Source organism: Antechinus flavipes, chromosome 1, assembly GCF_016432865.1.
Source record: "Antechinus flavipes isolate AdamAnt ecotype Samford, QLD, Australia chromosome 1, AdamAnt_v2, whole genome shotgun sequence".
NCBI lineage: Eukaryota > Metazoa > Chordata > Mammalia > Dasyuromorphia > Dasyuridae > Antechinus > Antechinus flavipes.
The window spans coordinates 478,312,574-478,325,990 of record NC_067398.1 but is presented as its reverse complement, the minus strand read 5'-3'; the positions used below and the strand labels follow the sequence as shown (position 1 = coordinate 478,325,990).

The 13,417-nt window shown below is 33.5% G+C and overlaps 1 protein-coding gene across 1 annotated transcript in view; it reads left to right on the top strand.

The window, feature by feature from the left end:
- The window catches only part of UBE2V2 (ubiquitin conjugating enzyme E2 V2), a 66,245-nt gene that overhangs the window by 21,553 nt on the left and 31,275 nt on the right, over positions 1–13,417 (top strand). The gene's annotated exons all lie outside the window — the stretch shown is intronic.

Sequence of the window (13,417 nt, the reverse complement as noted above, 5' to 3'; positions counted from 1 at the left end):
CTAGACATAGTCATTTCCAGGCTCCCTTTCTCATTGGACTTTCTATGTGACTTGCTAGCAATATAATTTCTGAGATAACACATTAATTCACTATCTTAAAATGTATGCATTTTATTCTTGTCCCTAACTGCTTTCTGATGTTTATTTTTTTATGTTTCTCTTGATTGCTATTTTTGTATTTCAGTTTCTATACAGCTCAGAGTTTTTTCATGAGAAATGTCTGGAAGTTCTCTACTTCATTCAAGGTTTATTTGTTCCTTTGGAACATTATACTCAGGATTGTTTTTTTGTGGGGAAGGGAAGAGGGGTCAAATTATTCTTAGTGGTAAGCCTGTGTTTTTTGCTTTTTGGAATATCATGTTCTGAGTTTTCTCTTCTTTTATAGTGGTAGCTGCTAAACTATGTGTGGTCTGACTGGCTTCTTGCTTCTTTAACCTGACTTTTTAAAGTGTACAGAATTTTTTCTTTGGTCGGTAAGGTTTGGATTTTGGGTAAAATGTTGCTGAGCATTTTCATTTCATGAAAAAAATTTTTGAATTTTTTATGAATATTTAAGGTTTCAGGAGGTGACAGGTGCATTTCTTCTATTTCTGCTTTGCCCTTAGTTCTAAGAGATACAGTCATTGTTCTTTTATGATTTCTTTACATTGATTTCAGTGCTCTCTTTGGTCATGGTTTTCAGATGGTCCAATGATTTATCATATTTTCTCCTTGATTTCTTTTATATGTTGGTTATTTTTGCATTTGTTATGTTACATTTTCCTTTTTCAGTCTTTTGACTTTGTTTTTAATATTTCCTGTTTTTCATATATTCCTAGGCTTCTATTTTGATCTGTTCTAAATTTCAGAGTTTGTTGCATAGGTAAAGATTTGTACCTCTCATTTCAGTTCTTTTTTCAGTAGTTCTCATTTATTTTTCACTTTTTCTTTTAGTGCTTTCATTTAATTAAAACATTAAATTTTATTTTTAACTTTTTATCTCTTCTAGGAATTCAGATTGAATTTGTACCCATTTCTTTGGTATTTTAGAGTCATTTTCTTCTAAGTTTATGTCTTGAGCATCCATTTCATAATATCTCTTCATAGTGGGATCCCTTTTCTTTGTTCTTCCACCTTCCTTTAGACTTTGGGTTAGGGCTGGAATTGCATGGACTGAGTTTATGTGCTCTTTGGTTCTCCTGGTGCTTTTTTGAGTTATTGATTATTATGCTATTTGGGGATTTCAGGAATTGCTTGGGTTGGGGACCTGCAAAGGGTGAATCAATATTCCTCAAGTGGTCTGGTTCAGAGTAAAGTCTTATCAGCACCCTCCTTGCTTGAATTCTTCCATTTGCTTACCTGGATTTGAGTCTGAAAAACACTCCTGTGGATTTGACTCTTTAATGGTTCAAGTTTAAGTAATGTTGATTTAGTTACTATTATCTAGCTGGAATACTCTGCTGGTTCAGTGACAGAGCTGTATGTTTCTCTTTGGTCTGCCTGGTTTTTCATCTATAGGCTTCAGATGAAACTGAAGGCTAGAGGTGAGACCATATCCTACTCCTTTAAAAAAATTTAAAAAAAGTTTTTTTTAATAATAGCCTTTTATTTTCAAATTACATGCAAAGATAGTTTTCAATATTCACCCTTGCAAAACTTATCTTCCAGATTTTTCTCTCTCTCCCTCTGTAATTCTCCTACCTTCATCCCTTAGCCAGCAAGAAATCCAATATAGATTAAACGTGCAATTCTTCTAAACATATTTCCACATTTATCATGCTTCACAAGAAAAAATCGAATTAAAAAGGAAAAAATGAGAAAGAAAAAAAGCAAACAGTAATAAAAAATGTGAAAATAATATGTTGTGGTCCACATTGAGTTCTCGGAGTCCTCTCTCTGGATGTGCATATGGCTCTCTATGACAAGTCTATTGAAATAGGCCAGAATCACCTTGTTACAAAGAGCCAAGTTCATCACAATTAATCATTACATAATCTTGTTGCTGTGTACAGTGTTCTCTCGGTTCTGTTCACTTCCCTCAGCATCACTTCATGGGAGTTTATCCAGGTTTTTCTGAAATAATCCTCCTGATCGTTGCTTAAAAACAATAATATTCCTATTGTTCAGTAAGAAATGGCCAACAGGATGATTTCAGAAAGGCCTGGAGAGACACAAACTGATGCTGAGTGAAATGAGCAGGACCAGGAGATCATTATATACTTCAACAACAATACTATATGATGATCAATTCTGATGGACTTGGCCATCTTCAGCAATGAGATGAACCAAATCAGTTCCAATGGAGCAGTATTGGATTGAACCAGCTACACCCAGCGAAAGAACTCTGGGAGATGACTAAGAATCATTACATTGAATTCCCAATCCCTATATTTTTGCCTGCCTGCATTTTTGATTTCCTTCACAGGCTAATTGTACAGTATTTCAGAGTCCGATTCTTTTTGTACAGCAAAATAACAGTTTGCGCATGTATACTTATTTTGCATTTAATTTATACTTTAACATATTTAACATGTATTGGTCATCCTACCATCTGGGGAGGGGGTGGGAGGAAGGAGGGGAAAAATTGGAACAAAAGGTTTGGCAATTGTCCATGCTATAAAATTACCCATGCATATAACTTGTAAATAAAAAGCTATTAAAAAATAATATTCCATAACATTCATATACCATAACTTACTCATCCACTCCCCAACTGATGGATATCCCACTCAGTTTCCTGTTCTTTGCCACCACAAACATGCTCTACTCCTGAGATCAGAGCCACACAACTTCTGAACTTGCTCCTTGTTTATTCACAGCCTATGGCCCATAACCTCTCTTTACCTTGGAGTGTGACTAATAGGCTAAGGTTTTTCACTTTATTCAATCATGAATCTGTTACCTGGAATTGGATATTGATGACAGAGCTGTTTTTATACCTTACATAGGATCATTTCCCTCCTTGTGCTTTACTTTCCATGGTAAACAACTCTGATCTTCTTTTTAATCCTTCTGCTGTAATGTTCTATGCAGCTATGGCTAGCTCGATCCTGCCCTCACTGTCCATGAACCTTTGTGTCTCTATATTTACCAGACCTGGAAAAAATTCCATACAAAAAAGTTTTTTGAAAAAAAATTTCCTGATCAGGAATCTTTTGGTCCATTTTCTAGTTTTGTGGAGGAACTAAGAGAAAGAGAACTTAGCTAAACTTCCTGCTATTCTATTTTACCTCTAGGCCTACCTCTGTCCCTTTGTATGTACATGTTCTTCCCCATGACTGAAATATTCTCCCTTATTACTCTCTAGCTCTTTAAATTCCTAGGACACTTTTAAGTATTAGTTTAAGCGAGAACAATTTGTAGAGTTCTTTCCTGGTTCCTACTTAGCATGCTTTCATTCCCCCCTCCTTTTTTTTTCCCCATGTTTATACATAATTTATTTCTCTGTGTACAAGTTTACCTTCATTTGAGTTGAAAATAACAGAGGATTTTCATTTAGGGAGGATCTGTTTTTCTTTTTTGTCTTTGTAGGCACTTAATAAATAAATACTTATTGTATAGAATTGAATTTCTTTAATATGATTCCTTCTTCCCTCCCTTTACCTATGCTGTTCTTGATGTTCCTTGTAAACTAGCTCATTCTGAGCTTCAGTGTACCATTATTCTATCTTCTGAAGAATGAAATCATTCTAAACATTTACTTTTTAATTTTTAAAATTTTGTTTCGACATTGCAATCACGAGTCAGTTCTTCACGCAAAGCAAGAGAGAAAAAGAGAACTGCACATGAAAACATATCTATAGATTATTTTTCTTAGGATGAAATTATCATTAAAGCAAGTCAAGAAATTGACTCCTAGAAGTCTAACTCTTTAGATAATTGAAGATGTAATTACTAGTAATCATGACTTTCTGCCAGGCTTGTGAGCTGTTTCTTGAACTCATCTGTTTCCTTTTTTCATGGCAGTCTGTCATATTACTCTCATGATAGTATATTTCCTCTGTATTTCTGCTTTTGTTATAATCCAGTTATTCTTCACCCTGCTTTACCACTTTGAATTCTGAATTTTCTTACTTTAGAATATTTTCTTACTATATAGTGCAATCCTGATTCCTCTCCTATTTAAAAAAAAAAGAAACAAATCATATGTCCTGTTTTTTTGTATTCTAGCAATGAATTTCATCCCATCTAGTTATTTTGATACCAGTGAGATCAAATTTGCTTTTTTATCTTAGGCTCTCAATTTGTGTAGCCCTATTTTGTGCATTTGTGTAGGTATCTGATACCTAGAGTTGACTGGTCCCTTATATTTTGTTTTTTGAAAGTAAAACCATTGAGGGGAAACTAATTAACTTGGCCAAGATCACACTATAAGTGTCTGAAGTGGGATTTAAATCCATGTGTTTCTGATTAATTGGCAATTATTATACATAGGTTACCAGTTTTAAAGGAATTGGGAAACAGCAATTAATAAGCCACATTTAATGTGGCTCACTAATTTTTAAATTAATTTAATGTTAGATTTATAGATCTTAAATAAGGTATAAGTTTGAACATCAAATAGGTAGATTTTATAGGATGTATTAGTTAAAATGTTATTTTGATCCCATGACATGTTCTGGAAGTTGATTTTTTTGAGTAGATTTCAGTTGTCACCTACTTTTCTTAGAATCATATTAGAATTGTAGAGCAGGAGGTAACTAACCCCATCTTCATTTTATATAAGAAGAAACTAAGACCTAAGTAAAAGTTACATAGTCTTTCAAAACACGGCTTAGAGAAATAATGATTATGTAATAGCTCATATTTATAGAGCATTTTAAGATGCACAAAGTGTTTTACACCTATCTCTTTTGATCCTCACAATAACACTTCGTGATAGGGATTATTATAATAAATCCTTATTTTTACAGATGAACAGATTGTGGGTGAGAATAAAGTGACCTGCTTAAATTACACAGTTAATTTCTTGAGGCAAGATGTGAACTCAAGTCTTCCTGATTTCAAGATTAGGGTGATGTCCTATGTGCCATGCTGCTTCATTTAGGCTTATATCATTGTTGTTTATCTTTTTTTCTCTCTTAAAAATCTGTTGTAGAATATGCAAAAGTGATTTTTTGATATTTGTGGTAGTTTTGACTTTTAGGTCAGTTAAAAAACATATAAAAAAATACATCCTATCTCCTACCTCAAGAACTTAAAAGGTTTCAAATACTATTTGTCTTAAAATTACAAATGTGTCTTTTTAAATTTTAACATAGTGCATTTTACACTAAGGAAGAAATCTTTGATTAATTCTAACAGTTAATAGAATTCTTGAAGGGAGTAGATAAAAGAGATTAGGAAAAATTATTCTTCAGGATGATTTGGGAATACTATAAATTGTAAACAAATGGCATGTCAAATTTTCAAAAGATTTTTTTTTGGGGGGGGGTTCATTTGGATTTTCTAAGTAGAGATATTTAAGGTAAGATTAAATAATGAATTGTCCTGGCAGATTGATACTGAAAACAGAATACAACATTTTTGTTTCTCAGCAGTTATTGTCTACATTTCCAGGTTTTACTTACCTTAATTTTTCAAAATTTAATATTTTCCAATATTTCTCAGTTATAGTCATTATTTCTCATGACACAGTAATATTTCATTACACTCACAAACCACAACTGGTTTACTGCTTTCCAATTGATCGGCATCTACTTTATTGGCAGTTCTTTATTACCATGTAATGTGCTACTTATAAATATTCTAGTATTTATTTGTGGGTTCTTTTTTGTCATTGATCTATTTGGGGTACATAGCTAGCAGTGAAATCTAGATTAAAAGGATATGGATAATTTTATCACCATATGCTTTTACATAATTCCACATTGATATCCTTAAATGGGTAGAGCAATTTACAGCACTTATCATTGCCTATCATTCTATAACCTCTAAGACATTGGCTATTCTTCTCATGTCATCTTTACCAATTTGCTAGATGTCTAGTGAAACCAGACATCTGGTTCACTTCATGTTTTACTTTGCATTTCTTTTATTATTATCGATTAAAGTATTCTCGTGACTTAGGAATTTGCAGTTCTTTTGGGAACTTTTTTCTCTTTGGTCATTAACATCTATTAGGGGATGATTTGTAGTCATTTATACCTAGTTGCCTTTTTATCTTTGATATTAGACTTTTATCAGAGATGTTTGCTATGAAAATTTTTTTTTCCAGCAGTTGTTTCCCTTCTTATCCTTGTTGCGTTATATATTAAAAAATATATAAAAATGCAAAATACAATATTGCATTTTAAAACTTAATTCAATATGTAGTCTACAGGGATCCTTAGGTGTGGATTTTAGTGACCCCAGTTTCTACTTGAGTTTGACGCTTCTGTGTCACACTATATACTGCCTCTCAAAAAATAGTCTATCTTCTGGGACATACTCTTTTTTTTTTTTCCCCCACAAAAAGATCTAGATAAGCAAGATGACAAAATAAATAAAGAGAAGGAAAAGGTGAGAAGTGCCTCGAAGTTATGTTAAACATGATTTTAAACATCATATATCAAGAGAAGAGCCCATGTTATATAGCAAGCAGCTAGCAACAGGATGAACAGAGAACTCAAGATCCCTGCTCCAGCAAAGTTAAGGGTAGGAGTAATTTTCCATTCACCTTATGTTTATTTCTTCCATTGTTAAATAAAAGCTATTACCTATGTATAACATACAGATTGAACTCATACTTAAGGGAAATGTGAAAGGACTTGAGGAAAATATTTCTGTACTGCCCCAAGTTATTAGAAAGAATGAAGCATTCTTGGAAAGAGTGGAATAAAATTCTTCAAACAGAAAATGAAGAAGGCAGAAGGGAATCCGAATGAGTGTCAGGAGAATGGAGTAGCACTAAAACATTAGAAGGAAAGTAGAAAAACCCTTGGTTAGAGCCAAGTAATAGATTTCTGTGGAGAAGGGAATTTGTGATGAGAATACATGGGGTTTTTGAGGATAAAGATAAGCTGTCTAGTATAGTTTAAAAAGAAATGATCATTCTCTGTTGCAGAATACCAAAGCAGTTGTAGAATGACCTGAAATAAACATTAGGAAAATTTGCTGTTTTCCTAGGGTGTATTTAGGAAATAACTGAAAGTATACCAAAACTTGTCAAAATAAACTGCTACTGTTACATCTTCTCACTTGTCTAGAGCACAGATTACGCCTTGAGGGTTTTTTAGCCCTTTAATTCCTGGAACTGTTGTCCTGGGGCTTTGATTTCCTGAGTTGTGACTTCTTCACCTGCTCTACTGTTTCTGACATTTCCCAGGCATACTTCACTTTTCTCCCTGTGCCTTGGCCATCTTCACTCTTCTTATTTCCATTTCTGGAACTATGATAAAATCAACTTCGTTACTGCTCTTGGAGTAAGGTTATGTCAGTCATATCATTTCTATAGTAAAAGTGCTTCTTCCTGGCTATTATTTTCCTTTGTTTATTGGCTTCTTCATTATAATATAGCTTCCTTGAGGATCAAGACTGCCTTTATATTTATATTTCTAATGCTTGGCAAATAACAAATGACTAATCAATATTTTTTTCATTCATTCATTATACATATTAATGATTTTGGTTGAGAAGGTAAATTATATTTTTGGGAGGAATCTAGAAAACATTGCTTTTATGAAGCCCTAGTTAGATAGCTCTTTAGAATGATAATTATAATAACTTTTATATAGCTTTTACTGTTATCAGGCACTATTAAGTTATTATTTCAGTTGATCCTCAAAACAGCCCTTAAAGGTAGGTGCTAGGAAAATTTGCTGTTTTCTTAGGATTTATTCAGGAAATGACTCAAAGCCATTGTCAAATTAAACTGTTATATTACCTGACCATCTTCTCATGTGCCTTGACTTTCTCCTTGAAAAATCCTATTTTACAGATGAGGAAATTGCTGAGGTAAACAGGTCACTTGCCCAGGATCACACAGCTAGTAAGTTTCAGGGGCTGAGTTTGAACTTTTGTCTTCCTGACTTTAGACCCAGTACTCTATCCCCTGCATCATCTACTTGCCCTTGGAGGAGATAGGTGCCTTGCTCAGCAAGCATTTATTAAATGCCTACTATATACCAGTCACTGCTATGAGCTGGGGATGCAAAGAAAAAAAAATTGTCCCTTCTCAGGGAGTTCAGAGTTTGTTGACAAGGAGACAACATGCAAACAATTGCATATAAGTTCAAGATATATACAAAATCAATTGGGGATGGTGCATTTGGCATGTGACTAGTTGATTAAAAAGATAGGATTTGAGGAAAATATTTGGATTTCTAGATTTGTTGTTTGTGATTTAGGAAGATGTGCTTTTGGCTAACGATGGAGGTATCTTGAGAGAGTTGGTAAAAATATATTTTCCTGGACATTTGTGTTCCACTAAACAGGACTTTAGCTTGAAAATAGAGGAGGAAGTTGGGGGGAAAAAAACTATGCCACCAAAATGTGTCAACATGCTTCCAGCAAGCCTATTTCTAAAAGGATCAATAAAAGTTCTTTTGGTTTCAGATCTCTATGTAAAAGTTGTGCAGAAAATGAATAAGGTGAAGTATAATGCTTAAAATAGAGTTTTCCTAAGTATCACCTCAATTATTTTAAGACCACTTTCTAAATATGGAACCTTAGAAATTATCTCTTCCTATCCCTTCATATTACAGATGACGCTAAGGCCCAGAAATTTTAACCAAGACAATACCTTTATATGTGTATGTGTATATGTATGTATGTATGTGAATTTCCAAACTTTAAGGCAAAATGTATTATCTTTCCATATTTCTTATACCTAATTTTAATTGCAGTACTATTTAATTGTCCTTATTTTAGAATTATCTAATGAATGATAACTATTTAGGCTGCTCTCAATCTTTGTAGAGATAGCTCTTTAACTGTTTTTGATAGCATTCTTAGGGTATATTCTCAAAATTGACAAAAAAGGTATGATTTGGGGGTTAGTTTATCCTGTCAAATTACTTTCCACTAAGATTCTACTAGTTTACAATTTCATCCACAATGAATGAATGAATATATTGATTTCTCCCTGATTTTCCTGGAATTTATTTATTGCCTTAATTTTTTTCTTACCATTTTGGTGAGTGTAAAGTAGTATTTAAAAATTGTTTGAATTTGCATAATTTTGAGTATTAGCTAAGTTGAGTATTTTAGATGGTTGTTATCAGCTTATTTCTACTTTTTGAAAATTATCAAAATAGAATTTTTTTTTTAAAGTTATGCTAGGCATATGAGAAAGACCAAAGAGGAGGAGAACCACTTCTTGGAACAAACTGTACAATGATAATAAAGTGAGTGAATGAAAAAATCATTTATTTATTGTATATTATATAATTGCAGTTTGTTGTAAATATGCTATTTTAGCAATTGATAAACTAAGGGCCAATGTCAAAGTAAACGGCTAGATGAAATGTGAAGTACACCTTGATACATGGAGGAGACAGTTGTTCATCTCATATGTCTGTTTTCATTATAAAGGAGAACTATTTTTCATCTAAGAATATGGATAGGGTGTAAACATAGTTAAGAATTTGAAACTCAAGATTGAAGGGATGGTAAAAAAAGCACTCACGTCCTCAGTAAGTTCACTTTGCTGTGCATGCACAGATGTTACATGCCAGTAAAAAGAAAAGTGGTTGCACCTCTCCTTGGTCATCTTTGAAAAATTAAAAATGGAAGAGATGCTAACAGGACTGGATTTAGGTTTGGGGGGGGGGTCTTTTATTTTTCTGAAAAAAGTGAATTCTTCAGATTACAAGTCAGTGAATTTGACTTTCATTCCTGGAAAAATTCTATATTGCTTTATTAAGTGAATGATTGTTACTATTTAATAAAAGAAATTATTGTGGACTTAATAGTCAAGGGGAATTCAACAAAAATATTGGTGGTGCTAGACTAATCTCATTTCCCATTTTGACAGATGTTAGACTGGTAGGTAAACCAGGGGAATCCCAAAGATTTATATACCCAGATTTTGTCAAAGCATTTCAATTTCTCATGATATTCTTGTGGGCAAAACAAATGTTGGTTAAGTGGTGATGTAGAAGTGGTGGCTGATTTTCTGTCATTATTCAACTGGTTGAATGATCAGATAGAATAGTAATTAATGGTTCAAAATCAATTGCATTAATATTAGTATGAGAGAGATGTGCTTAGATGACTTGATTGTGGGCAGAGCAATCTGGGATTTTCAGTCGTTTCATATCCTTGGTATCTGCAAAAAGTAATATGAAATTAGGTTATTAAAATGATCTAGTATCTAGATTCAGGGAGGTAATAGTCAATTCTGTTCTATCTTGCATTTTGGGGAGTTCAGTCCTTGGCACCACATTTTATTTGAAATTAGATATTAAGTTACTTTAATTTTCATTGAGAAGTATTCAGATATGTAAACAAAAGTATTACATTTCTTCTGTTATTAGTTGTTAACCTCATATATACATCTTTCAGATAGTGGTTAATTGATAAATAATTAGAAATATGGTATCGTTCATGCTTATTTTTCTTTCCTCTTTTTCTTGAAAACTTGATTTTATCAGTGGAAATTAAAGATTTTACATCTATCAGTATTTTACTTCATATTTATTTATTTGATGCAAAGATGACTATGAGTTTACCCTTTTTTGTTAATTCCCTATCAGTGTGGATCTAGTTTTTCCCTCCCTCCCTCCCTTTTTTCCTTCTTCCCTCCTCCCTTCACCCCTCTCTCCCTTAATTCTATCCTTCTTTCTTTTCACCCCTATTAAATACCATCTTCGAAAACAGATAGCTCTCACTTCATGTCAATTTGCATTTTACTTAGAGTTCTGAAAGAAATCTGCATTCTAAAGAAATTACAAAAATTCCTTAACACAAAGTAGACACTATACAATAAAGTGCTGTAAGATGTTTTGTGATTTAAGTGGTGATGGGAAGCTAAGATTCATTTCATTTGAAAATGAAAATAAAAATAATTAGAAAATATGAAGGACAAAGATTGTTGTCGATAGCATATGAACTAAGTCTTGTGGTATTGACTGAACACTTGTAAGTGAAGGATGCTGCCAGATAAAGAAGAAGCAAAAGAGAGCGCTTGCACAAAATTGACTTTCTGTGGAAATGAAGAGATGGAGAAACCATTGACTATGTAGATAGAAGACCAGACTCGGAAGAACTTCCTTCAAGCTTGATGACTATTCAAACCAAGACTTAAAACTTGTCCTTGTGCATTTTCAGAAAATCCTAGAGCACAGAAACAGAAAGGAGTCAGCAAAAGCAACACATTACTGTGCATTTTTTTTTTTTTTTGCTAATACTACCATCCTTGTATAGTAATTTATATACTACATTCCCAAAATTGAAAAATTTTTAATGATAATGGCATTCCTTTCAAGATTCTATTTATCTTGGGTAATATTAGCTCTGAGTGATCCACCCCCTTAGCGTAATTTTAATGAAAATGTAAAAATCCCTTTCCCCTAACATCTCATTATTACAACTTTTGTAGCATTGGTTACATATAAGAACTTGACATTGAGAGATTAATGGGAGTCCTACAATATTTACCTACAATACAATATTCCTAGGGCATAGGAAGATGTAATAGAAATGTGTGAAGTTTGGGAAAAAATATGCCCACATTTCTTTCCAATTGACTTGGGTTTGACAAAGATGAAACAACAGAGGAAATGAGTAAAATTAGTGCAAGAATTGGAACTAGAAGTAGATAAGAATGGTGTGAAGGGCTTGAATTATGGAGAACTCTTGATTGAAAAGCTGATTGAATTATTAGCTGCAAAAATTGCAGAAGAAGAAAGGGAAGCTTTATAACAGATCAGCAGAAGCATTTCATCATTTGAGTGATTTTTTTCCCCCTTGTATTGAAAAGTTGGATCCGAATACTTAAGGATTTTTAAGTTCAAAGATTGGTTGAGAATAATATTACTTCATGTCCTCAGATATATGAGGGGAAAAAAGAGCTTCTGTCTGAACATCCCTCAATAACTTCATCAAAAAAAAGTTGTAGGAATGATGGCATATGGGATACAGAAGCAGTGAATTACTCCCGCCCTCCCCAAACATATTGATATTGTGGTTTTAGGATTTTCCCCTTGCGGTCCACCAAATGTTGAGAAGAAGGGATTAACCCCCAAAAGTATGTTGGGGTTTAGGGCCAGTGTTGGGAGTAATTTCAAGACTTTGTAAATTTAGACCATCTCTGAATTGAAAAACAAAGATTATTTAAGCCACTGACTGACAGTCATGGACTTATAGGTCTAATAAGGAATTTTAGCAGTTAACAAGGGGAAAGCCTCTGACTTAAAGTTCCCCTAACAGAATATCTCATAACAAGGGGAAAGATATCACAACAAGTTAGTAAGCAGGCTAAATTCCTAATAGAAGTTGGGAGAGAAAGGGATTATGCCATTGAGTGGCAAGCCTTCTTGTTAGCCATTGTTACTTTTAGTGATTGGGCTAAAGAGAAGATGTAACAAGGAGAAAAATTCCAGAAGGAGACAAAGCTCCTAGGGAATTTGCTACCATAAGGGGGGAAGTGTTCCTAATGAACTCACTATTATGATGTTTAGTAAGCAAGCTAAAAGAAGTTAATAATAAGGGATTAGAGTTCTGGTATAATTTTTTAATAGGAGCTAAATAACTTTGGGGATTAATATCATAACCTTCTGACAGATGATTTTGTCTTTGCTTGGAATTCAACCTGGGACCTCTAACTGCTGGAAAAGTCCACTTGAAAATAACAAAAGGCCTAATTAAGATCAAAAGGTTGAGGTAATCTGTGCTCTTCCCCGTTTGCCTTAGGGAATAACTTAAACAATAAAATTTTGACTCTTCCCCCATAATGCCACTTCTTGTTACCAAGGACTACCAAGACTGGGGTCTTTTTGTTGGGATCTTATTCACAGCCAACTATCAGTGATCCAAGCTAGATGCTGTGGGTGGTGAAAGGATAACATGCCAATTTTACAATACTTGGATCTGCATTATTGTTGGCTTTGATTTCATAATTGTTTATTATCATGGTACAATATTTAATATGCCTGCATTTTAGTATAATGTATGTTTTGTGTAACAATATTATTTTGTACATGCCTTTGTTATATAAACTAAGTGGGAGATTGGCAGCAAATGTGCATCTGTAAAAATGATTATCCCTAGATAGATTTATTAAATAGGAAATCATCAACAGAAGGAAGGTACTGGACTTAAGAGGGGCTGGGAGTCGGAAGAGAATAGAGAAGGTGGAATTCGAGGTGGAACTTATAGGAAGACAGGAAAGTCTGTAGCCGAATGGAGGAACATAACAAAAAAAACTGTCCAGAGTTGAGAAATGGTGTCTTGTTCATGGAACAGCAATGTCACTAGATTGAAGAGTTATGGGGAGTAAGTAAGAGTTGGGGGAGTA